We start from the raw sequence: 26,125 nt of genomic DNA on the forward strand, positions 1-26,125 counted from the left end.
AAATGCCTCTTGGGGATCTTTTTAAAAATATTCTGCCTACGATTGATAAGAAAGACTTGGAAGCCGTTTCCATCTCATTTGACAAGGTTGCAAAACAAGTCAAATGGCCAATGACCATGTTGGTTTTGTTATTCCAAGTAAATGGAGTTCGTGATGTATTGGTAGCACTATCAAAGGAGTAACCTCGGACATAGAAGGAGGCAAAGAAAGTAATTTTTGGTATGTATGATCTTTTGCCAGAAGCCGACAGACAACAATTTAGCAATCTCAAGCCTGCCCAAACTTATATTACGGTTGAAATTATTTTTAAAAAATTCCGTAGAAGAAAAGGGAAATTAAAATAGAGCAAAGGTACGACTCTCTTAGGGAGACAATATTTTTTGACGAGTTCAAAAATTCACTTTTTGAAGTATAAGGAACTCATGTGGAACAGCAGAGAGTGAAAACTGAAAGATTAGAGGCTATAATGGCTGATGATTACGTCTTGATTCTAATATTAATTTCAATCCATGAGGAAACCGAATTAGGGAAAAGAGAAATCCACACGTCTTCATCGAAATGTACGACTTGGTGAAAATCATGAGGAAAACACACTACATGAGAAAAGGAAATCGTGGAAGGGATAAGAGAAGTTAAAACAACGTCTGATGCTTTCACTGAGATAAAGAATGCCACGGAAATCAAAGGTTATACTCTCTAACCCATGTAGCAAACCAATAACTGTCTTCTGTGCTATTTCCAAGCCACTTACATTCTTCCTGTTTTGTAAAAAAACCGAATTAATCGCAGTACTCCAAGTGTGGCCTAAACAAAATCTGATAAGTCTGCAGGACATCACCCTGACTCTTGAACTCAGTTCCCTGACCAATAAAGGTAACCATGCCATAAGCCTTCTTTAGAATCCTATCGACTTGTGCGACCAAATTTAGGAAACAATGGAAATGAAGCATAGGTTCCATCTGCACATCAATGCTCTTCAGGGTTCTGCCATCAACTATATACTTCTCCTCAAGATTTAATCTGCCGACGTGCAACACATCGAATGTACCTCTATTAAACACCATTTGCCATTTCTCTGCCCATATCCATAACTGATCTATATCCCGCTGCCTCCTTTGGTAGTTTTCTAAAATATACACAACTCCACCGATATTTTATTTTCTACAAACTTATTAATCCACCCATCTTGACTTGACAACTTGCTTAGAGGTGAAAGATGTGTTGCTTGGAAAAGCGCAGCAGGTCAGGCAGCATCCAAGGACCGGGGGAATCCACGTTTCGGGCATAAGCCCTTCTTCAGGCTTTCTCATTCCTGAAGAAGGGCTTATGCCTGAAACGTCGATTCTCCTGCTCCTTGGATGCTGCCTGACCTACTGTGCTTTTCCAGCAACACATTCTTCAGCTCTGATCTCCAGCTTCTGCAGTCCTCACTTCCTCCAACCTGCTCCGAGGTATGCGAACGCCAGTGCAGAGTGATGATCGATAAGGTGGATGGACAGTAGAAAGGCTGCGATGATTGGCTTTCATTGAAAATACAGTTCGGTAAGAATAGAACACGAGTCAGAGTGAAGTCGTAATCGAGTCTAATGCCCATCCTTTGCACCTTTCAATGAAATCTAACTTCAGTTTAAATTCACGACCTCACACCAAATGGTGTGTTTCGTTCCCTGGAAAGTGAGCCTGTTTTGCGTGTGTGTGTATTGAAAACTATGTTCACATCCCCATGTATTTCGGAGAAACTGAAAACATTGAATAGAACATGGTACAGTGGGCCATTGGTTCCTTTTCCGCCATTCAATCTGAGCACTCATGATCATTCAACTCAGGTCAACGTGCAACACTTTTTCGCTGCTACGTTGACCCCTTTTGTCTGAAGAATAAGATTTATCTCCATCTCGAAAACAGTCCATGTTTTGACGTAAACAGTTTCTCATGCCTATGCAGTCCACAGGCACGTCATTTTCTGGGTAAAGATATTTCTTCTCAACTCAGTCCCATATGTTTCATTTCTCAGACTGTCTGCTTCTGTTTGATTTCCTGGTTATCCAGAATATTCCTTCTGCTTTTAACTTGGCCAGTTGGAAGGTTGTGGTTTCTATTTGATTTCATATCATTTGTCGAAACGCCAGTAAATACGCATGTAAGCAATTCAATCTTTATTCATCCATCAGTCCTAATATCGCAGGGGTCAGACGATGAAATCTTTATTTTGGCTCCTCCATAGCCAGGGCCTTACCCATCAGATAAGGAAACAAAGAATACTCGCAAAAATGCATCTCCTGTGCTACCATATGTGCTTCCTCTGTCTGTTGCTTATCCGCTCTCCCCACTTTTTCATCGTTATAAAATAGATCAAATCAGTTCCAAAAAAAGCTTAATAGAACTCAAAATGTCAACGGATTCCCTTGTCAGAGATGATGTGAGGTTTCGTAAGATTCGCAATGACCTTCTGTTTCTCTTTCAGATCTTCAGCTTATGAAATATTTTTCTTTTTATTTTGAATGCCAATGATGAAACACATTTTGTTCCGAGGGAGATAGTCAACCTGTTATGTTCTCTGAGAAATAGTTTCCATATGCCGTCTGCTACCACAGGATCAGATCATTTACCTTCTGTAAATGTGAAAAAGTAAGGTAATCCTGAGAAGATAGGTTATCGAATGTGTTTAATTATTAGTAAAATCTGCTTAAATCGATACGTCAGTGCATTCGCCAACAGCTGTCTGCATTTTATTTCAGTCACGGCATACATTATTGTATTTGCGCAGCAACAGAGGCGTTGCAGCATGAAGCCCAATTCCTGCACAAAATCCTGAACAGAGACACTGATAGCCCAAACTGCTGAATCGCCATAACAGTGAAAACAAATGTGAAGAATGAACATAAGATAATGAAATTGGCAAAGAGAAGAAAGAGGAGGATCATGGATTTTCTTCGACTGCCCATCTCTTTGTCTCTCAGAGACACTGCACCGCTTTTAATCCGTCGTTTCCTGCAGCCTTTGCTGGTCAGTAAAATGCAACTTACCGTCAAATTATTAAGCAGGAATGTATGAATTAACTTGACTGTTCTAAAGACTGGAGACCACTGATCAGCTAATGTTACCAAACAAAACCACGGGATGTTAGACCTACGATAATAATGTTTACATATAAAGTACTAGAATATATTGTCGGAATAAGTAATCGCTGTTCCTGTTACAGAAACCACAGCTGCCGTTTTCCCACTGTAATATCGACATTTCAGTTTCTGGCAACAAACAGCCGCACCTCAATCAAAGTGAAAGTGACAGTGAAATTCCCCCCTCACTGAATGCCTTACTGAAATCCATATTTAACACATCAATTGCTTTACCCTCATGCACTACTTTGGTCACACTCCCAACGAACGCAATAAGGTTTGTGAGGCACGACATACCCTTCACAAAAACGTGTTGACTATCGTTAAAAACCTTTTTTTGTCTCTGTGGGCGATTATAAATTCTATCGAATAACCATTTCCAACACTTTGTCCACAAGCGAAATAAGGCTCACAGGTCTGGATTGACCATGGTTGTCTCTACCCCCACCCCCCACATCTTCTTGAAGATTGGCATCCTCCAATCTTCTGGCACCATTCCCGTCGACAATAACGATGTAAATATCAAAGCCAAAGCTCTGCAACCACCTCCCTGGTTTTCGAGAGTATTGATTTTCACACGATCCAGAATTGCTAACACCTCTTCCTTGTCAATCTCAATCGCATTTCGTCTATTAGACCGAATCTCAGTATTCAACTCGACAACATTTTTCCATTGTGAATACTGACGAAGAACATTCATTTAGGACTTCACCTATCTCCTCTGACTCCACGCTCAACTTCCTACGACTTTTGTCAATTGGCCCAAATCTTACTATTGTCATTCTTTCATCCCCGATATACCGAGGGAGAGCCTCACGGTGCTCTTTGATCCAAATCACGAACAACTTCTCACGTCCGCTCTACGTTCTTCTTCACTCTCTCTTTCGGGAATTCTTTGCTGACATTACCTCTCAAGCGCCCTAACTGAGCCTTTTCGTCTTATTCTTCCTTTAGACTTCCCATTCCTCTTCCGTGAACCACGTCTCCCTCGCTGTACAATTCCCTCCCTTATGTAATGTTCTTATGTAATAATATATTCCTCCTTTGACCGGGTGGGCTTATCAAAAAAGACACCTCACTCAATTTCACATCAATTTGATACGCAACACTATGGATTAGCCTTTAAAGACTCCCTCCCAACTTGGAATAACACGAATTCTTTATCGCCACGAGCAAAACATAGAAACAAGAGAACCCTTTCAACTGCTCGAACCTCTTCCGCCAGTCAACAGGATGTTTTGCTGCTGTGCTGCACATGTCTGCACTCAGGCTTCATCTCTCCTTCAACGAGGCAAATCCTCTCATATTTCAATCTGACAATTTATGGACCATCTACTCAGGTTTGTGCAAATCTTTTCCAGATGTCGATACCCTTTTTTTCTGTTTGTATCTATATTTATCTGTGTGTGTCTGTGTTCATGTGTGTCTGTGTTAGTATGTGTGAGTGTGTATATGCGAGTGAGTCTCTGTGTGTGTGTACCATGCGCATGTATCCTTGTTTGTGTGAATGCGTGAGTGACAGTGTGTGTATGTAACTGTACATGTGTGTGAGTCACAATGTGTTAAAGAGTGAGAGTGTGTGTGAGTGTTTGAAAATGAGTTGCGTGCTTGTATGTGCATGTCTGTGAGTGTGAGTTTAAGAGAGACGGTGTGAGTGAATGCGTCGGTGTCAGAGAATGTGTGTGTGTGTGTGTGTGTCGTGGAGTTTGGGGTGTTTGGAGGTAATCTCTCCCAAAATGGAGTGGAGCCAAATTCGCAGGCTACGTCCCAGCAGCAAATTGGTATGGAACGACTGCAATTCTCGCTCACTCTTTGTGACTGATCACAAAGTTAAGGGGATAAAGTTCTTTGAACAGTTATTTGAACATGAAGGAGCGGAGAGCAGGAGGCGTGATTTGACCCATTGATTGTGTGCTTTCCCTTAATTGAATTGCAAGATCACCTTCCTTCCCTCTTGCTGACGTACACAAAGAGTTGATTTCGGAGGAAGTGAGGACTGCAGGTGCTGACCATCAGAGTTGAAGATTTTGGTGAATGCCGAGTCTGTGATACTCACCCCACACCGATCCTAAATGCCCGGAATCTTGACGGTTTTTGTGACCATCTCCATATTGTCTCTGATAAAATCCACACTGTCAGAAGATGTTGGAAAGAGGGAAACATGTTCAGCTGATAATATGCAGATGTCTTTTGTATGTTAGAATTGTACCAGCCTCCTCCACTTCCTTTGCCAGCTGACGACATACACGCACCACCTGATGCATGAAAAAGTTACCCCACTCTTCTCATTTAATTCGCTTGCCTGTAATCTTAAAATTACGTTCTCTAGTTTTGGTGCATCCAACCAACAGAGAACACCTCAGTGATTCGCCTCATCTGTGCTCCTTCTGATTTACTACATCTCCATATGGTACCCACTCACCCACTTGCACTCCAGGGAATTGAATTCTAGCCTATCCAGGCTCTCGTCCAAACATAAACCCTGCAGACTCGGTAACATGCTTGAAAATCTTTTGTTACACTCTTCCAAATTTAATATTATCCTTAAAGAAGCAGAGTGACCAGAACTGTACAGTTTACGACAAGTGACATCACCAAAGTCTTATGCAGCTCTGACATGACATCTTATCTCCTACATGCACAACTCTGACCAATGAAGGAACGTCCATCAAAACCAATGTTCATTATCCTGTCTACCAGTGATGTCACTACAACTATCTACGTACTTACACCCCTTGGTCTCTGTTCAACAACACTCCACAGGCTCTACCATAGACTATGTAAGTCCACCCAGGTTTGTGTTTCCAGCTTATCACGTCCCATCCTATTTAACTATTGATCATAAAGAAATCCCTTTGTACTTGGGGACCGTCCTTTTGCACCTTCTCTGAAAGATCTCCAATGAAATAATGTATTTCCTTAACTAAGGGATACCAAACCTGCTCACGATATTCCCGACGAGGTTTTCCCAGAACCTTTCATTTCAATCTCACTGGAACTCACCATCAAATTGGATTCAGGAGAGAGCGAGTTGCAGACTTCCTGCTGCAGTGTTCCCATGTCCATACCAACCCTACATTGCGACTGGAGCTTGATGGAGATTTCCACACACTGGAGACAGGACATTGTAGCCAAAACTGGATTTCAGAGATATAGGAGAGATTCTGATTGAATAGGGAATGTTTCTGGCAAGCAATCAACACACTAATTGTCATATTTTAGTTGAGGGTTGGGTACTGGGGACAGAGTTTTTAAAAAAAGAGACGCAGATTAGCTACCACCAAAAATGGTTCTGACTCTCTGTGTTTGGAGGAGTGCGTGCCATTTCAAAACACGTGGAATGGAGAGCATGGCATTGCTCGAGGATCTCAGCAGATCTGAAAGCACCCGTGGAGTCAGATAAGGCAAAACAAAAGTTTTGGCTCAGCTGGACCGTTTCAGAATAATTTCCCTACTGGCGATACAAATCAAATAATTCTACAAAGATTTCTGAACAAGCTTCCACGTGGACTTGTGTCAAATGGTGTTGGCCATGACTCGCTCATCAGTTTCACCTGATAGGGGCTGACCGCCAAAGAATTGGGAATGGGAAGAGCAATTGTGAGCTCTGAGGACTTTCATTAAGATTTCAGAATTACCTTTCAGATTCTCTCTCTCTCTCTCTCCCTCTCTCTCTTTCGAGCTAACTGTAAACAAAGCTTCAGAAGTAGAGGAATCGCTGTTTGTTGATTATTAACTGCAGACAAATGAGTTGGAAGATCAAGCCGGAATGCCCAGTCCAGGATTGGGCAGAGATGTAATATCATTCCACTTCCTTACATATCTCGCTAATGGCAGTGTATTGTGGTGCTTTTCAATGTTCAGACAAGAATGAGCAAGAATGTTTGGGGCCATTTGAACTTATGTGTTTCATGGCTATCTTGCACAGGAACTCATTTGGCCACAAGGAGAGAGATGTGGATGCCCAGAGTTGAACAGTTTCGGGGCTGGAAAATACATCCAGAAAGACTGTTTCGGCTATCATGTTACTTCACTTTGCTTAGACACTGCTGGAAACAAAAACGCGTGATAAGCGGCTATATGGGCTCTCCCACACGAGAATCGGGATAAACAGCTGGGAAATTTCACATGCACCCTTATATTGACAAAGATACAAGCATCTTTGTCACTTCTAATAGCATTGTCGACAGAATGGGCACGTTTTTAGATCGGTGACGTATGTGTCAGTTCTGAATTGTTAACTCTGCTTTCTGTCCCTTCAGATGATACGAGCCTGGATCCTTTATGACGCAGTCTGGTTGTTATTGATTTCCAACAGAGTACATAGAGCCAATTTGGTCCTTCACATCTGCACTGCCCCTCCGAAGAGCATCCCACCATTTCTCTGTAACCATTTCCAGCCAACCTACATAATCTGTGAATGTTTCAACTGTCGGAGGAAACCGGAACACCTGAGGAAACCCACGCAAACACGGGAGGGGGGTAATGCAGGAAAATCGCTCAATCCATCGCCGATGGTGGAATTGAGACCAGTCCCTGGCGTTGTGAGGTAGCAGAGCTAACCACGCTTCCCTCCTTCATTGACGGCCTTCAGCATCTGCAGTATACCTTCTCATGTACCACAGAGGACACTGTTTTGGAGTGGACCATCCGCCTACTCCCAATCTAATCAGGCCTCCGATCACTCACTCTCCCAGTTAAGGTCGAGCTTGTCGATAGCCCCAGTCAAATCGATGAGTTCTAATCGAAGCTTACTTTGATTGCTTTCTGTCTCCCCACATAACTGAAAGCTTTTCATCGTTTTACGGGCTGAACCAGAATCTCGGATTATACAAATGCAAACAGCTTAGCATCATGTAATTCCGTTAAAATAATGCAATTTTCCGATCGGAGTCGCCGAGCAGGTAAGACTTCAGGGTATGCTCTGAGCAGCAAAAGAACAGTCAATTCGCCTCATCATCAAAGCAAAGGTAAGTGACAAATGTTGACTGTCATGGTGTTTCCGGGACTCCTTCAGACGCCCTTTCTACCCTGGCAACGTTCTAAAAAGGAGAGTTTTACAAAGTGGTTAGCATCTTACCAGGAGAGAAGTAGAAAAGAAATCGCTGCTTTCTGAATGTCGAAATCACATGCAATCCTGTTGTCATACATCAGGAAATCACCCTGAGCTAAGCTTTTATGACAGAATAGAGAGCACAACAAAGCAGGTAACGCAGTCAATAGGAGCCCTTCCTTGTGACCAAGACATCATCCCTTTCTCCGACAGATTGATATACGTTTGTCCGCTTTGAGAACATGTTGCCACGTTTCCTTACTGTCTGGAAATTAACCATCAACGAGAAGACGGCGCCACAATAAAGTGAGCGAATTGTACACTTCTAAATGGTGACGAGTTTTCACTTTGTCTGAATGTTATTGGGGATCGCTTTCCTGGAGGGGTCCTGCTTTACGATTCGGGCCAATGTTTTGGGTGGGGGTGAGGGTGAAGTCCACTCAAGTATTCCATCCCGAATCCATGCCCTGCTACAGAAGATGAGTTCTCTCACATCTTGAATGAAGGGCTCCTTGTTGGGTCCGGCGAGGGAGCATGAAGGTAAACGTGATTGAGTGTCCACCCTCTGCTAGGAATTGTTTGCCTTTATTTCCCATTGGACAGCAACATTCCAGGGGGCAGGGCTACGACCCTCTGATTCACAATGCCTTAAGGTACAAAAAGCATCGTTCAAATGAGTACAAATATACAGAAAGTGGTGATATGGAGAGAATGGTGGTGTACCCAGCAAAACACTATCGGATTGCAAAGCTACGATAGCGCGACACTATCAGGGGGACCATCTTCCAGGAAAGACTATACACAGATGCAAAGATATAAATACTCGCAAAGAGGAATATAGAATCACAATTCCCGTTTAGATATTGTGTGAATTACATGCAGAGGAGTGTCCAGTGCTAAAGAATGATCGGTAAATGGTGCTATACAGGAGTTCACTCGCGGATTTGAAGACAGGGAGGCTACTGACTCCTAGAACTGACTGTACCTGCCATGGGTGACTGGCACTGACTTTTGTTTGGAAAGCTGGCACATTGAAGGAAACGCCATGTACATAAATTCATTACAGTCATGGGGAAGGATTCGATCAGTCGGAGAGGGAGCATGATTCTGATCTGAAGGAGAAAACCCCTGTACAAACTCATTTTCCCGACATTTCCACAGCCATTTTCCAACTCAAAATTCAGAGTAAGAAAGGCTTGTTTTTGGACAGCCCTAATTCGTGCTGTGTACTCCATTTGATGAGTGAATCAGGTTCACTAAGTTCACCGGACATTTTTACTTACTCACAACACACTAAAACCAATGAAAGTGAAATGTTTTCGACTTGCAAACAGCGAAAATGTTAAACCTCTTCCTCTCTCCAATATGCTCCCTCCTCACCCTCCGGTGAGTTTGATGCCTCCCTTGCTAATTTGTTTTATTCCATTGCTTCGAGGTTACCCATACCCTGGACTGAATCAATTTCTGGAACAGAATATAGAACTATAATAAAGTTGATATTTGGTCTGAAAATCTCAAAACATTACAAACGAATTAGCAGAAGGAGATGCACATCGCCTGTTGAAATCGCATGCTGTAAGTCGCAGATTCCCAACACAAAAGGACAAGCTGGCGACGATTTTTCAGTTCATACAAATGAAGGCTGGAAATTCAGGAAAACTACAATTAGCTCCAATTATTCTTGGACAAAGGAAAGAGCAGAGCAAGCATTTCCAACAACAGGCCGAATAGGAACCTTATTGTCTTTCTTTCACTTTCTGTTCACACCGGGGAATTGTAAGTTTGTGAATCTCACTGTCAAAGAAAGTGATTGAATTTGAAACGTCCCACGTTACTGTGTAGATACATTACATAGATATAGAAGATAAGTAGAGAGGGTGGTTAAAAGGGGATGGGCTTATCAGCGTGAACATCGTAACTTCTAGAGCAGGCTCGAGAGGCTGAATGATAGAAGGAGCTTAATTTGCATAAAGGCAACGAGTTATATTTTGTTAAAATAACCGAGGGCAGGAATTATACAACTATAATTCGGGAATTGGGCAACGTTGTAAAACAGACAAATAAGGGGTATGGGTGCATAATTCTTCCTAGAGAACTGTGTGAAGGACTATTTATACTCCCTTGGGAATATATGATTGCAGTCAAGAGGATTCCGAAGACATTTACGAGGAGGTTGCTGGAAAAGAAGTGTTTGAATAATAAAGATAGCCTGGATAATTTTTCACTTGTGCCTGAGAGGTAGAGCGGTGACCTTTCACCGTTTTAATAATCATGAGGGTCACAAAGAAGATAAATAGGAGGTATCCTTTCCTCATGGTGGGTGATTAGAAGGGAAAACGTTTTTTTTAAATATGAGTGGAGCTAAGCTTCAGAAAAAAAACTGAGGCGTACTCTTTTTAAATAGTAATGGGTTCATGTTTGAAGTGAACTTCTAAATGAAGTCTTGGATATGGGTGCAGATGCAAAGTTTAGAAGACATTTGGATTGGAACATGAACAAAGTTTCGGCAGATTCTGAACAGGAGGAGGCAGGTGGGAATAAATTAATGTAAGATAATGGTTGTAATGGAATGGTTGTACTCAAGTGTCTTTTTCTATTCTGTATAACTCTATTCCTTATAGACTATTTGAGAGAACAATGAAAGAAAAGACAAAAAGGGAGCCTGTTCTTTGTTGACGTTTCCACCCTGTGGTTTTGCATTGCTTCATTTGACTGCCTCGAGAGTTATGGGGAAGAGAAATTGGCAATTAAACTTCTTTAGAATTGTATTGGACACTGTTGCGGGGACGACTTATCAGAGGTAATACATTTAGGTTACGGATCTCTGGCACAGAGTCTGTCCATATTGCTCAGAAGGTAAGGGGTGTGAGAGAGATGAGCTGAAGGTAAGGGGTGTGAGGGAGATGATCTATGGTCACTGGGGAATCCATAGCTGGGCAACAGATAGGAGATTCTGGAGAAAGGAAAGAGTCTAAAAGTGGGTGCATTGCCCTACAGGAGCCAAGCATTCGTGATGTATCAGATCATGTTTTTTGGAAACCTTAATGGAGATGGGAAGCAATTTCAACTCTTGTTTCACGTCGTCGCCACCGAGATAGTTTGGGAAAGGGATGGTGATTTAAGGCAGAAAGTCAGGGAGCTAGGGTGAAAGCCTAAAACTAGAACAAGCAGAGTTGCTATTTCTGGTTTGTAACCCTGTGTCACGTGATAACAAGACGAAGAAGAGAGACAAGGGAGAGAGACGAGTTAAACGGGTGGCTACAGGATGGTGGAGGAAGGAAGGATTCGGATACTTGGATATTTTTGTCTCATTCTAGATTTTGTGGATCCAGTGAAAACGGCAGGTTTTACACCTGAAACAGGGGGTTACCAATATGCTGGAGGAAGTGGGTGGTATTTGCTCATGCTCTTTGGAAGGGTTTAAACCCATTCAGCAGGTCTTTGGGAACCTGAATTGTAGTTCCAGTGTTCAGGACGGTGTGAAAAATGATTTCATAAATAAGTTTACAAAGTCGCATGAATTTCACGGCAGGGTGGAAAGTGGTTTGAAGTGTGTCGATTTCAACACCAGGAGTATCTACAATAACGCAAAGAACTTGCAGCAGGGGTTTTCGATGTCGTGGCCATTTGAGACATGTGGATAGTACAGGGATAGTCATGAATGTTGCAGGTGCCAAGGGAAATGGCATATTGTGTGAGAAATGCTGTCGTCATCCAATTGCACCGAATGGGAAAAGGAATTTCCAAGCTTCCGGAACAAACAGCAGGAGAATATGAGGCCAAACTAATGTTTTGGTAAAGGATTTCTCATAGAGACCACATGATATTCTGACAGAATGAAGAATGTGTGGAGACCCATTATTCAATGGTCATGCAACACATTGGCACCAGCAACAAAGGAGGGATGAGACCCTGAAGGCAGACAACAGCGTGATCATAAGCAACTAAACAGGGGGATCCCAAAGGAAGCTAACTTAAGATGACTCACAGTGCCACCTGCCCATCAGAAATAGCAAGGTATATCGGGCAAAGACGTGGCGAAAGAGATGGCGTGGAAGTGAGAAAGTGTGGAGTGGGCGAGTTTCAGATTCCTAGCACGAGTTGTGACGGAGGTGGGCCCCGTCAGATTGGAGTCCTCACAGCTGGGCAGGGACTGAGAACCTTGGGTTCGGGGGCGGTGGGTTATTCACTCATTTATTTACAATTACTGTTCAATTAAAATAGCGTGGTGTGGCTGTTTTGGAACCTTTTAACGTTCGCCCTCAGAAAAGAAACAGGGCAGGAACTCGGAGGAAGCTGGTAATTTCACTTTATAAAATGTTGGGAGCAGTTCTAAAGAGTTCCAACTTCTAATTCTCTGGTTTCAATGCGGACTGTGATTAGCAATGCCTTTTGAAAATGTTCGTGTAGCAGCTCGCTGCTGTTCAGTCAGAGTTGCAAAATGAAGCCATGACATTAGATCTCTGTCCAGTTGGAGCTCAAAACACCGGAAACTTTGCCGACGACTTTGTCCTCCAGTGAGGCTGTTGTTTGGATAAGCCTGTGGACATGCGGACTGTAACTGCACTCAGCGTGAGTAGCCTCGCAAGCCACTGTGGGAATAAAACTCTCTCACTCAACGGTGAGCCGTTACCATGTGGAACAACAACTTGAGCAAGGTGTCAAATGGAATCGTTGACTGATATTTCGAAAAGTCATATTCATTTACGAAGTGTTATGAATTACATATCTAACTACTAATGAACCCCAGAGGACAAGGGAATAAATATTTATGGAGAATATTCCTGCATGTATTCACATTGACATCAATTAGATCAAATTCATTCAGAAATCCATCACCAACCCAACCCATTTCATTGTGTTCGGAAATCTGCCAATTTGTTTCCAATGTGGAATGGACAAACCTGTGATCGTCCTAACAAGAGTTAGTGTATTGACAATGTCTGTTCGAGAACAGAAATTAAAAAAGCATAGTTTAAAAGGGCAGGGCCTCATCCCACCCATAAATGACCGACTCTGTATAAGTACAAGTTACGTAGCTTTTTAGAGATACTTTGTACAGTTTTCGACTTTTGGATCAAATGTGTTAAGTTTCCCAAATACTGGGATAATGCCTGAAATGCAAAATCCATCTCAAGGGAGATTGTTGGGAGCCAATGTTTCAGTAGCTTCTTTTTTCTGCACACTGAAATTTCTCAAAAGAGGCCGATATCCCATGAACAAGATTCTGATCATTGCAAGTGCATAACACATCACATAATTTCTATTTTCTCAGAACCAGCTCTCACAGTGAAAAGGGCCTCTCACACTGTGATTGTGTCTGCCAGCCAAGAATCCCGAGCAGGATCAGATTAACTCATAGCCTATGACTTCAAACCGGCTGTACTCGTTGTAATCCATACAAGTCAATTATCTGAAGCTGTTCAATCATAGAAAAATCTCATAATCAAACCCTTGGAAAAAAGCTAATTCAGTAGCAATTATTCCATCAATTCCAAATGTAGCAGCAGGAAGACAAACTCAGTTTTTAACTGCAGCAAAACGAGATAGAGAGAGAGAGAAAAAAGAAGTAGATAGAGATAGAGAGACTTGTAGCCTGTGCCGACAAGAGGGACTGAAAGCTAAAACTAAAACTGCGATTTTGTGTGTGACCTGATTCAATTAGGCTTATTCGCCAGTTTCCAAATAAATACAATGGCTCAGAACCTGGCATTTGTGAAGTATGACCATTTCCTGGCATTTGTGTGGCGCGAACTGGGGTTGCCAAATATCAATTCCAGCTTAGATCATACCCAGACTTTGCTTCACTTGGTCATAGATTGCTTCAGTATGTGCAAAAAAAATTGATACGCAATAAGACCTTGTTGAACTTTCGCAGGAATATCAATTCATATCTGCTACATCTGGATATACATGTGCTGAAATCAGGCAATGATTATGTGAGCTCAAGAAGTAAGTGCCTTTCTCTTTGTAATGTGAAACAGTAAGCGCTAGGCCTCTTGCTGCATTGATGTTGCTAGAATGGTGCTGAAATCTCTGCTACTGAAATAGTGGTTAAACAGCATTGAGCCCTTTCAGCTGTTGTTTTTTTATTTGTTACTGCATTAAAGAAAATCAACATATGTGGGTGGAGTCAGGCTCACCAAGACCCAGGGGTTTTGTTCTCCCTTCAGTTTAATTTAAGGTGGGATTTGGAGAGAGATTGAAGCTGATAGACACAGATATGTCCCCTCTCCTAAACAAAATAAAAACTTGCATACTCTACCTGCTGCGAGAGAGTATTTTTTGGTTTTCCTTTCTCCATAACTGGAGATAGCAGACATATATATTAAAAAAATCAGTGTTTAGTAGAATACAAAACAGACAATATCGGAAAAACCCAAACAGGGTTGGCAGCATATCCAGAGTGAAACCGAAGTTAACGTTGCAGGTCCAATCACACTCTTTCAGTTCTCATATATTTCTGTGATGCCGATACATATGAGCAATTGATGATTAATAGTGAAACAATGCATTTGTTTGTTTAGCCTTTAAATGAAGTTAAAGTGATGCCAATTCTGTATTGTTTGCTGTATATTACCTGTTTTGAAGTTTAAACATCGTACTTTTCCTGTGTCTTTAAATCAACAAAAGTTAGGGTCGGGACTCTCTTCTTGATATGGTTTTAAGGGATTTCGTCCAGTTCATAACATTTGCCGCAGCTTTAACTGGACTACCATCTTGATGTTGCAATTTAACTAAATATGCATCGGACAAAAGGTTCAAAATGTGCATGAGTAACTGCAGGAAGAGAATGGAATTGGTCTGGCTCCGTGACTGAGTTCTCTACATACTACAAATAAAACTGCAACGTTTTTAAATGATTTTTTTAAAAATCTGCAGCCTCTGCAAAACAAATCATAAACAGCTCGAGAAACCCGTTAAGTCTGGCAGCATCTTTGTAGAAAGCAGAGGTAAATTTCGAGTCCAGGGAATCTTCATTAGAACTCTCTGTAAAATAAATGGAGACAATGAAGCTGTCCTTTCTTTGTCGATGGATTGCTTAATGAACACCACTATGTGCGTTTTGATTGGGAAAGTTCTGACATTGAAATTATTTTTTTTTCATTTTTTGATTAATTTATTCCATGTTTTTTAAAACGATATCAAAGCCACTGAAATAACGTGTTTGCTCAAGGAAGTTGAACGAACTGTATTGATGAGATGTACATCAATGTCACTGGGAATTTATACCACGACTATTTCAGAGGACCTTACTGAATTATCGCTTCCAGACCAAATAAAGCAGATGCATATCCAAGAAATGGAACATGCATTAACTGTCGAGGTAGAACGCATTTGCTATCCGATTCTAGCAGCTGTTGTGATCCCCAGTAAGTTCCCTTCTAAGTTGCTGATGCAGAACATCGGAGCGAGCTTTCTTGCTGTTCTTAGTAGCAGTTCTCACTGAGTTTACCTCACACATGCTTGTTGTGTCTAAGATTTGACCGAAAGCCGTTACTCAGTTCACAATTTTATATTTGTTTTCAAACAAGACTGCATTTTATCTGCATCGAGTTTGATTTGTTAAGTACCAACATGCAGAGTAACAGTCTAAAGAAAAGGAGGCCATTATTAATTCAGCATTGTGGTATTTTTTTGTTCTCTCGGGGGTGTCTGTTACTTCAGAATTCTGTGCTTCAAAGGGTAGAGAATGCAAATATCAAGAATGCAAATATAAAATAAAAAGAAATCATGAAAGAAAAGTTTGCATGTTGCGAAACAATGTGATGAATGTTTAGCAGGAATATTCAGAAACACTCAGTAATGTAGAGATGACGAATAAAAACTGTATCAGGAATGATATTAGCCGATCACAAAGCAGACTCTCAGGACGAAGTGTGCAACTCATTTTTTGGTATATTCCACGTGTTAATGCAATGTTGTTTCCCTTGTATGTTTGCTTTGAGAAATGGCTTCTGGCCAAGTGTCAGGGAGCAGACAATATCGATTTGTTACTATCTTTAAGTTATGAGTCTCACGATCAGAATTAGATTATTTGAAAACCTTCCGTGTGCAAGAAAGTGAGTCAGCCCATTGAACTCACACCATTCCTGCAAAATACATCCAAACTAGCTACACAAACAATGGCGTTCTACATTTCCCATGTCTAACACATCGACAATGTACACCATGGATATTACCGGGAATTTAGCATGTCTAACCCAGCTTCTGTACGCATCTTTCTACTGTAGGAGAAAATCAGAGAATTCAGAAGATATCCATGCAGACAGGGGATAACATGCAAACTCCATATGGTCGCCTGGTAATGCAATTGAATCGCGATGTCTGGCGCGTGAATCCGCTGTGTTCACCATAGAGTCACTGCGCGGCTAATAAAATATAGTGTAAATATTTTCAGGAAGAAAAATGTGTTTTCGAGTCCCAATATTGCAAAGATCCTTCTCTGAGGCTTACTTTTACTATGATTTTACTATGAGGAGAAAGTGAGGACTGCAGATGCTGGAGATCAGAGCTGAAAATGTGTTGCTGGAGAAGCGCAGCAGGTCAGGCAGCATTCAAGGAGCAGGAGAATCGACGTTTTGGGCATGAGCCCTTCTTCAGGAATGAGGAAAGTGTGTCCAGCAGGCTAAGATAAAAAGATAGGGAGGAGGGACTTGGGGGAGGGGCGTTGGAAATGCGATAGGTGGAAGGAGGTCAAGGTGAGGGTGATAGGCCGGAGTGGGGGTGGCGGCGGAGACGTCAGGAAGAATGGACTCTCCCTCTTTATGGGTATTTAAGCGGGCATTGGATAGGTATATGGAGGATACTGGGTTAGTGTAGGTTAGGTGGGCTTTGATCGGCGCAACATCGAGGGCTGAAGGGCCTGTACTGCGCTGTATTCTTCTATGTTCTATGTTCTATGTTCTATTGCAGGTTAGGAAGGCGGTGCTGCGTTCGAGGGATTTGACTGAGACAAGGTGGGGGTAGGGGAAATGAGGAAACTGGAGAAATCTGAGTTCATCCCTTGTGGTTGGAGGGATCCTAGGCGGAACATGAGCTGCTCTTCCTCCAGCCGTCTTGTTACTATGCTCTGGCGAAGGAGGGGTCGAAGGACCTGTATATCCTTGGTGGAGTGACGGGGGGAGTTGAAGCGTTGAGCCACGGGGTGGTTGAGTTGGTTGGTTCAGGTGTTTCAGAAGTGTTCTCTGAAACGTTCCGCAAGTAGACAGCCTGTCACCCCAAAATAGAGGAGGCCACATCGGGTGGAGCGGATGCAGTAAATGATGTGTAGGAGTTGCAGGTGAATTTGTGGCGGATATGGAAGGATCCCCTTGCGCCTTGGAGGGAAGTGAAGGGGCAGATGTGAGCGCAAGTTTTGCATTTCTTGTGGTTGCAGGGGAAGGTGCCGGGAGTGGAGGTAGGGTTGGTGGGGGGTGTGGATCTGACGAGGGAGTCACGGAGGGAGTGTTTTTTTCTGAAAGCTGAAAGGGGAGGGGAGAGGACTCTGATAGGGGAGGCATGAAATACGGGGAAAGAACAATCAGATTGTTTTTTAAGCAAGGAAGAGAACAACATTGAGAACATGCAGGGACTGAAATTGATCGGTAAGAAGCCAGGTGCGGTGTGGATACTGACCGAACATGACCAGTATCAGATTAGGAAAGATCAAAGAATAAAAAGATCACACAGACAGAATGGATAAAGACACAGGAAGAAGCAGTTGAATATTTGAGAGGAGACTGTGTATTGCAAAGTTGAGTTGAAGTGCCAAAATCGCAAACGTGAGTATTTGAGAGAGGGTCTCTGCGAGGGATGGAGTATAAATTGGAAGGACATGAAGAGATGAAATGTTACTGAGATGTTTGGAAGAAGCTGTGAAAGGAATAACCCATGCACAATAATTCATGTGAAAATCTGTGATTTGTTTCCTTTTACAATATAGTTTTATAGAGTTGATATTTCAAGTTGGCTTCCCTTTCTGCAGCTTTCTTTTCTTTCCGTATGTCAGTTACTTTCATCAATGTGCCACCAGTGAAAAGTTTCAATTGCATTTGTGACCAAGCTAGAACAGTTTTTCATAACTCACAACTTTGAAGCTGAGCGGAAATAAATGTTGTTCAGACAGAAATCGAGAAAGCAATTTCATTCCATACCAATCAGTCGTGTGGAATTATTAAACGTTGTTTATGTACCTCTGGTTACTTAGTCACTAACATCAAAGGCCAAGCAGATTAATGATTGATACAGATCTCGAACGATTTACTCGAAGTTCACTTTAATGAAACATTGCTGCAAAATAGCCCTTCACAGATTTCCCAATGTGGAACAAGTGCACACCGACCCACCGAAGAGTAACCCACCCAGACCCATTTATCTACTCTATTACTTTAGATTTACCACCGGATTTTTCACCGAATCTTCACATCCCTTAAAACTATGAACAACTTCGCTTGACCAATTCACCTGACGTGCACGTCTTTGGAATTTGAATGGAAAGACACTCAAACATGGTGAGAAAGTGCAACAGGCTGTCCGAACAGGCTGTCGCCCTCGGCTGCAGCAAAACCCGGTTCCGTAGCGCTGTGTAGTCGCATTGCTAACCACTGAGCCACCACGCCACTGCGTTTGCTTTGCCTTACGTTGTAGGCTCACTTGGTGGAAGTGTGGTAGCACTACAGATATCGTAATCTCAGAACAATTAACAATACTGAAAAAAAAATCAAATCCATTCACAGCAGGTTAAAGTTGAATTCATTGAAAAATTTCACTTAATGGCGGATTTTCTCCTTGTTTCCTTTCGTGGAAGAAAACAGTTGGCTGACATGTGACTCCAGAAGAGACAAAGTATAACATGAAATGCAGATGCTGACAAGCAGCTAGACAAGCAGGACGCTGAAAGAACAAAGTATGCCACGCAGCATCAGTAGATAGAGATGTCAACCTTTCTGGGTGACACTCATCCAGGCCGGGAGATGGGTGTAAGTGCACCTGCAGATTAAGGAGAGCCCTCGGAGACGGGAGGGGTGTGGTGAGTTAAGGACGGGTGAATTACAAGTGGAGGACATGACGCTGCTGCTCATTGAGTAACAAGGAAATTGTTCGATTTCTGAAAGAAGTTGTTGATTAGTCGAATGGATGGGAGATGCAGATGCCTGGGACTGGTGTTGATAGATGGCAAGGGAAATGTTTGAAAGTAAAAAATGCAATGTTGTGTCTCTGGGCTGTCATCTCCACAGGCGGAAGATCAGGTGGTCTTTCCAACAATATAGAACATAGAACATAGAAGAATACAGCGCAGTACAGGCCCTTCAGCCCTCGATGTTGCGCCGATCAAAGCCCACCTAACCTACACTAACCCACTATCCTCCATATACCTATCCAATGCCCGCTTAAATACCCATAAAGAGGGAGAGTCCACTACTGCTACTGGCAGGGCATTCCATGAACTTACGACTCGCTGAGTGAAGAACCTACCCCTAACATCAGTCCTATATCTACCCCCCCTTAATTTAAAGCTATGCCCCCTTGTAATAGCTGACTCCATACGTGGAAAAAGGTTCTCACTGTCAACCCTATCTAACCCCCTAATCATCTTGTACACCTCTATCAAATCACCCCTAAACCTTCTTTTCTCCAATGAAAACAACCCCAAGTGCCTCAGCCTTTCCTCATAGGATTTTCCTACCATACCAGGCAACATCCTGGTAAACTTTCTCTGCACCCGTTCCAGTGCCTCCACATCCTTCCTATAGTATGGCGACCAAAACTGCACACAATATTCCAGATGCGGCCGCACCAGAGTCTTATACAACTGCAGCATGACCTCAGGACTCCGGAACTCAATTCCTCTACCAATAAAAGCCAGTACGCCATATGCCTTCTTCACTGCACTATTTACCTGGGTGGCAACTTTCAGAGATCTGTGTACATGGACACCAAGATCCCTCTGCTCTTCCACACTACCAAGTAGTCTACCATTAGCCCAGTAATCCATCTTTTTATTACTCTTACCAAAGTGAATCACTTCACACTTAGCTACATTGAACTCCATTTGCCACCTTTCTGCCCAGCTCTGCAGCTTCTCTATATCCCGCTGTAACCTGCCATATCCTTCCTCACTGTCTACAACTCCTCCGACTTTCGTATCATCCGCAAACTTGCTCACCCAACTTTCTAACCCTTCGTCCAGGTCATTTATAAAAATGACAAACAGCAATGGTCCCAAAACAGATCCTTGTGGAACACCGCTAGTGACGGCACTCCAAGATGAACCTTTGCCATCAACTACTACCCTCTGTCTTCTTCCAGAGAGCCAATTCCTAATCCAAACCTCCAACTCACCCTCAATGCCATATCTCTGTATTTTCTGCAGTAGCCTACCATGGGGGACCTTATCAAACGCCTTACTAAAATCCATATATACCACATCTACCGCTTTCCCCTCATCTACCTCCTTAGTCACCTTCTCGAAGAATTCAATAAGGTTTGTGAGGCACGACCTGCCCTTCACAGGATTCGCTGTGACAAAGAACGAGGCTATTGATGGTCATGTTGGAAAAGTAGTGTGAAATCGAATTACAATGGACAGTGGTTGGGCGATCAGGTCAGAACCTCCGGGCCAGGCTAAGATGCTCAGCAAAACGTGGCCTCACTTAACGTTTGGTCGCAGCGATATATCGAGATCACTGGATACAATAAAATACTTTGGAAGAATTACAGCTGAACATTTATCTCACCGGGAAGGTCTTTCTGGGGCCAGGAATGGAGGTGAAGGAGTGGTGGTGCCAACAGGTTTTGCTTTTCTTTTGGTCGCAGGAGAGGGCTGCTTGAGCTTCGCGGGTGTTTGTTGGGCATGTGGCTTGAAAAAAAATGTGCAACAGAATGATACTTGCGTTATGCAGGATGAGGTGGGGAGAGCAAGATACTCTTTGTGGAGCGGTCTAATTAGAATTGGCGGAAGTGTTTTAGGATGATAGGTTAGATGCGGAGACTGGTCGGATGCTACGTGAGGACAAAGTTGATCCTATTTTATGGTGTTTAAAGGGAATTGAGAGTAGTAAACCGGGGTTGGAGGAGGTGCGCTCGAGGGCTGTTTCGATGGCAGAGGGGTGAATAACACGTTAATCCAAATCGGTGGACATCTGTAAAGTTTGCAAGTGGAATGTCTCCTCAACCAAGTAGATGCCATGCAGTCCGAGAAATTGGGAGAATTCGGTGGGCTTCTTGCAGGGAAGAGGTGTTGTCCACGTAGAGATGAGAGTCTGTGGATTTACAGTTACCATCCGCCTTGGACACTGTACCCAAGATCGACATGGAGATGTCAGGACATTGGGGTGTGTTTTCTGAGATACACCAAGTGTGACTCCAGCAATATGCCTCATTGTAATCTCTCTGGAAGCAATTGTGGGGAACGAATAAAACCTGACACATCATGATAATTCATGCATGAACGATATTTAAAATACTTGCATTCCAGTTTCAATGATTCTGAAAGACCTGCTTCTATCAAACGGTCTTCACTTCAGTTTCATAACCCTTCTTTTTTTACAAACTGAAGGTTCGGTTCAAACGTGTTAGAATGTCTTAATACAATTTTCGCATCCCTCATGCGTTCTTGATTTGGAGATGCTGGTGTTGAACTGGAGTGTATAATTTTAAAAATCACACAACACTAGGTTACAGTCCAACAGGTTTAATTGGAGGCACTCCAGCTTTCGGAGCGTCGCTCCTTCATCAGGTGATGGACTATCACCGAATGAAGGAGCGACGCTCCAAAAGCTAGTGTGCTTCCAAATAAACCTGTTGGACTATAAACTGGTGTTGCGTGATTTGTAACCTCATGCATTCTGTTTTGCATACCACAGCCTCTCGTTCCACTTAACATGTCAAAAGGAATCAATTGCCAACAGTCTTGCCCAGCTTTTAAACTGGCACCAGATCTGATCTTGTACTATTGGATATACTGATTAAGAAATCACATTGTCAGATATATACTTCTCTGCATTTTAATTCAGCCATTCAAATAGATCCCATGCATTTTTAATCATTTATGGTACTGAGTAAATAAATGTCAAGCAATAATTTATCAAAGAAAATTCTACAGAAATAGTGACAAAAATATTGTCCTTTATCATAGAAGGGGCGGAAAATGATAAAAAAATTCAACCTAGATATTGTTAATTGCGTCTTTGAATCTACGTATAGTCAGAAAGATCAAATTATGTTTCTGTCTGTTTAAATTAACCTTCTTTTATGCGTTATCCTGTTCGCTGAAAGTGCTCTTTGATACTGTTGGATATACTAATTGATAAAACACTTCATCCCTTCCTGACGTCAATTCATTCTACTTCAGCCATTCAAACAGATCTCGTGATTTGCTTTCTCAAGGAAATAAATGAAAAGTTCTATTTCTTTTGTACCAAAGGAAATTTAATTTAAATGGTGCCCAAGTCATTTTTTTGCCTCATTGGAGGTGCAGACAACAATCAAATTATCAAGCTGGATATGTTTATTGTGCCCTTATCTTCGTGTCTGACCAGAAATATCTGACATTATTTTTCTGTGACTTTCAGATAAACTCAGTAGAGTTGTCATCCTGGCCCCTCGGCAACTGTTCTTTGGTTAAATGCTTATTTCACTATATCCTGGTCGCTTTCACGCACCTTATACTGAGGTGGGTAGTTGCAATTTATTTCCGTGACTCATTCCTGCTTATTACACCTGCTTGTTCTCCCACGACCAGTTTGAGCTTTGAAGCCACCGTTGTATTTCTCTGGCTCACTGGGGCTGTCACCGATGATCGGTTTGTGGCCATTTAATGTGAGAAGTTCGAAAACAATGCACTTCACTGAAAAGAAACAAGACTGAGGTTACAACATAGATCAGAAAGGATTACAGCGTAGTACAGGCCCTTCAGCCCTTCGTGTTGCGTCGAAAACTGAAACCCATCTAACCTACACTTTTCCATTTGCCTTCATATATTTGCATTCAATGACCATTTAAATGCCCTTAAAATTGGGGAGTCGACTACTGTTGCTGGCAGTCCGTTACACGCCCCATCTACTCTCCGAGTGAAGACACTACCTCTGATATCTGTCCTACATCAATTTCCCCTCAATTTAAAGCTACGTCACCTCATGCTCGCCATCGCCATCGAAAGAACAAGGCTCTCCCTGTCTACCCCAACTAACCCACTGGTCTTTTTATGTATCTTAATTAAGTCACCTCTCAACCATCTTCAATCTGTGGAAAATAGCCTGAAGTCACTCAAACTTTCCTCATCAGATATTCCTCCATACCAGGCAACATTCTTGGAAATCTCCTCTGAACACTTTCCAAAGCCTCCACATCCTTCCAGTAATACAGTCACCAGAAATCTACACAATACTCAAAATGCGACCACACCAGTAATTTGCGTAGCTGCATGACCTCTTGGCTCTGAAACTCAATTACTCTCCCAATAAAAGCTAATACACTGTATGCTTTCTCAACTAGTCTATCAACTGGGCTGGCAACTTTCAATGGTCTATGTATCCACAGGTACACTAAGATCTGTCTGTTCATCTACAGTGCCAAGAATCTTACCATGAATCCAGTACCCTGCATTCCGCTTACTCCTTCTAAAGTGAGTCAGGTCATAGTTTTCCAAATTAACCTCCATTTGCCAAAGCACAGAGCAGGTATGCAGCTTATCTATCCTCCTCTTTATCCTGCAACACTCTTCGGCACTATCCACAACTTTCCTGATCTTAGTGTCATCCGAAAATATACTAACCCATTCTTCTCCACTCTCATTCAGATCATTTGTGAAAAGGACCAACCGCAGTGGCACCAAAACAGATCATAGAGGTACATAACTAGTAACCGAACTCCAGGATGAAGACGACCTATGAACCACAACTCTTCGTCTTCTTTCAGCTAGGCAATTTCTAATCCAAATCTCTAAAGCACCCTCAATACCTCGCCTCCGTATTTTCTGGAATAGCTTACCGTGGGGAATCTTATCAAACATCTTACTGAAGTCCATATACACCACATCAACCGTTTTACCCTCATCTAACAATTTGGTCAACTTCTCAAAGAATTCAATAAAGATTGTGAGGAACGACTACGTCTATAAAACTGTTTTGACAATAAGTAATCCGCGTATTCCTTTATTGATGATTAGAAATCCTACCTCTTCTAATCTTTTCCAACACTTTACCCACAACAGTGCAAAGGAACACCTTTCTATAATTTACAGGGTGGTCTCCACTCCGCTTCTTGAACAAGTAATCAACATTTCCTATCCCACAGTGTTCCATCACTAGTCCTGAAGACAATGACAACATTGTTCTTTCAAATGTGAGTGCACAGGGCTGTTTAGTTTTATGGTTGGCAGTGTTCTCTTGGAATGAGACGGAAACTCATCTTTGTTGATTAAGCGTCATGGATCGTAATTATCACGTTTGATTTAATGTTAACTCCCCTTATCACGTTCTTTCTTGTTTTTCTGCTCAATGTTCTGACAGTCAGACGCATTGTAAATTATTACATGTGCTCAAGCACTGAAGCGTTGAAGAGAATCGGAACGACCAAGATTGCAGAAGTGAAGAGGATTGATTATTCTAAGTTTTAGCATATTTGATACGTTCGTGGTTTTATTGGCGACTCCGCATGTTTCTAATATGTATTTCTGAATTGCAAATTTTGATCTTCATGCCTCTGGCTCAGATCTCCACAATGTTGGAAAACGTGCTTCGGCCATGATACAGCTCTTCAGTATATTTGCCAACAATTCATTTACACTGCAAGACAGCAAAAATTCAGAAATAAGCTCAATAACAGTGTAAAACATTCACTGAAGTGCATTGTAAAATTTGTAATAGCTTGACCTTGTTTATCTTGACAGTAGGAGAAAGTGAGGACTGCAGATGCTGGAGGTCAGTGCTAAAGAATGTGTTGCTGGAAAAGCGCAGCACGTCAGGCAGTATCCAAGGACCAGGGGAATCGACGTTTCGGGCATAAGCCCTTCTTCAAGAAAGTATCTTGACAAGATTCGTACCTCGGGTGCTCGTTGTTGTGGTTCTGTTCGCCGAGCTGTGAATTTGTGTTGCAAACGTTTCGTCCCCTGTCCAGGTGACATCCTCTGTGCTTGGGACCCTCCTGTGAAGCGCTTTTGTGATCTTTCCTCCGGCATTTTTAGTGGTTTGAATCTGCTGCTTCTGGTTGTCAGGTCCAGCTCTCCGTTACAGTGGTCGGAATATTGGGTCCAGGTCGATGTGCTTATTGATTGAATCTGTGGATGAGTGCCATGTCTCGAGCTATCCTTCGTAGCGACACAAACAGATGACAAGCAACATGAATTCGACTGGGACAATACTACTACTATAGGACAAGCCAAACAGAGAACAGCCACTGAATTCCCAGAGGCATGGCACTCATCCACAGATTCAATCAATGAGCACATCCATCTGGACTCAATATATATACCACTGCAACGGTCAGCTGGAACTGACTACCGGAAGCGGCAGATTCAAACCACTACAAATGCCGGAGAAAGATCACAGAAGCGCTTCACAGGAGGCTCCCAAGCACTGAGGATGTCACCTCGACAACGGACAAAACGTATGCAACACAAATTCCCAGCTCGGCGAACAGAACCACAACAAGTATCTTGAAAGGAGACTTGTTCCTGGCACGAATATGCTGATGGCAGCACTGAAAAAATGTCCAGGATAGAAAAAGCCTGAAGGTGAAAGAGCGTACACATATCACCCCAATCATTAACGGCTGCATTTTCTAAGTGAGTGACAAGTATAAGTTGATAAATACCTTGAACTCACAAGCTGTGAGTGGAACCCTGCCGAGTGGCTCCACTACTGCATGTATGGTGCGTTTACCTCTCCACTTTGGTATTGACTTCTTTTTAATATGAATACCATGCACACTTAAACAATGCATCTTCATCTCTGTGCACAGCAAGCCAGTT

This window comes from Chiloscyllium punctatum, chromosome 43 (assembly GCF_047496795.1).
Source record: "Chiloscyllium punctatum isolate Juve2018m chromosome 43, sChiPun1.3, whole genome shotgun sequence".
NCBI lineage: Eukaryota > Metazoa > Chordata > Chondrichthyes > Orectolobiformes > Hemiscylliidae > Chiloscyllium > Chiloscyllium punctatum.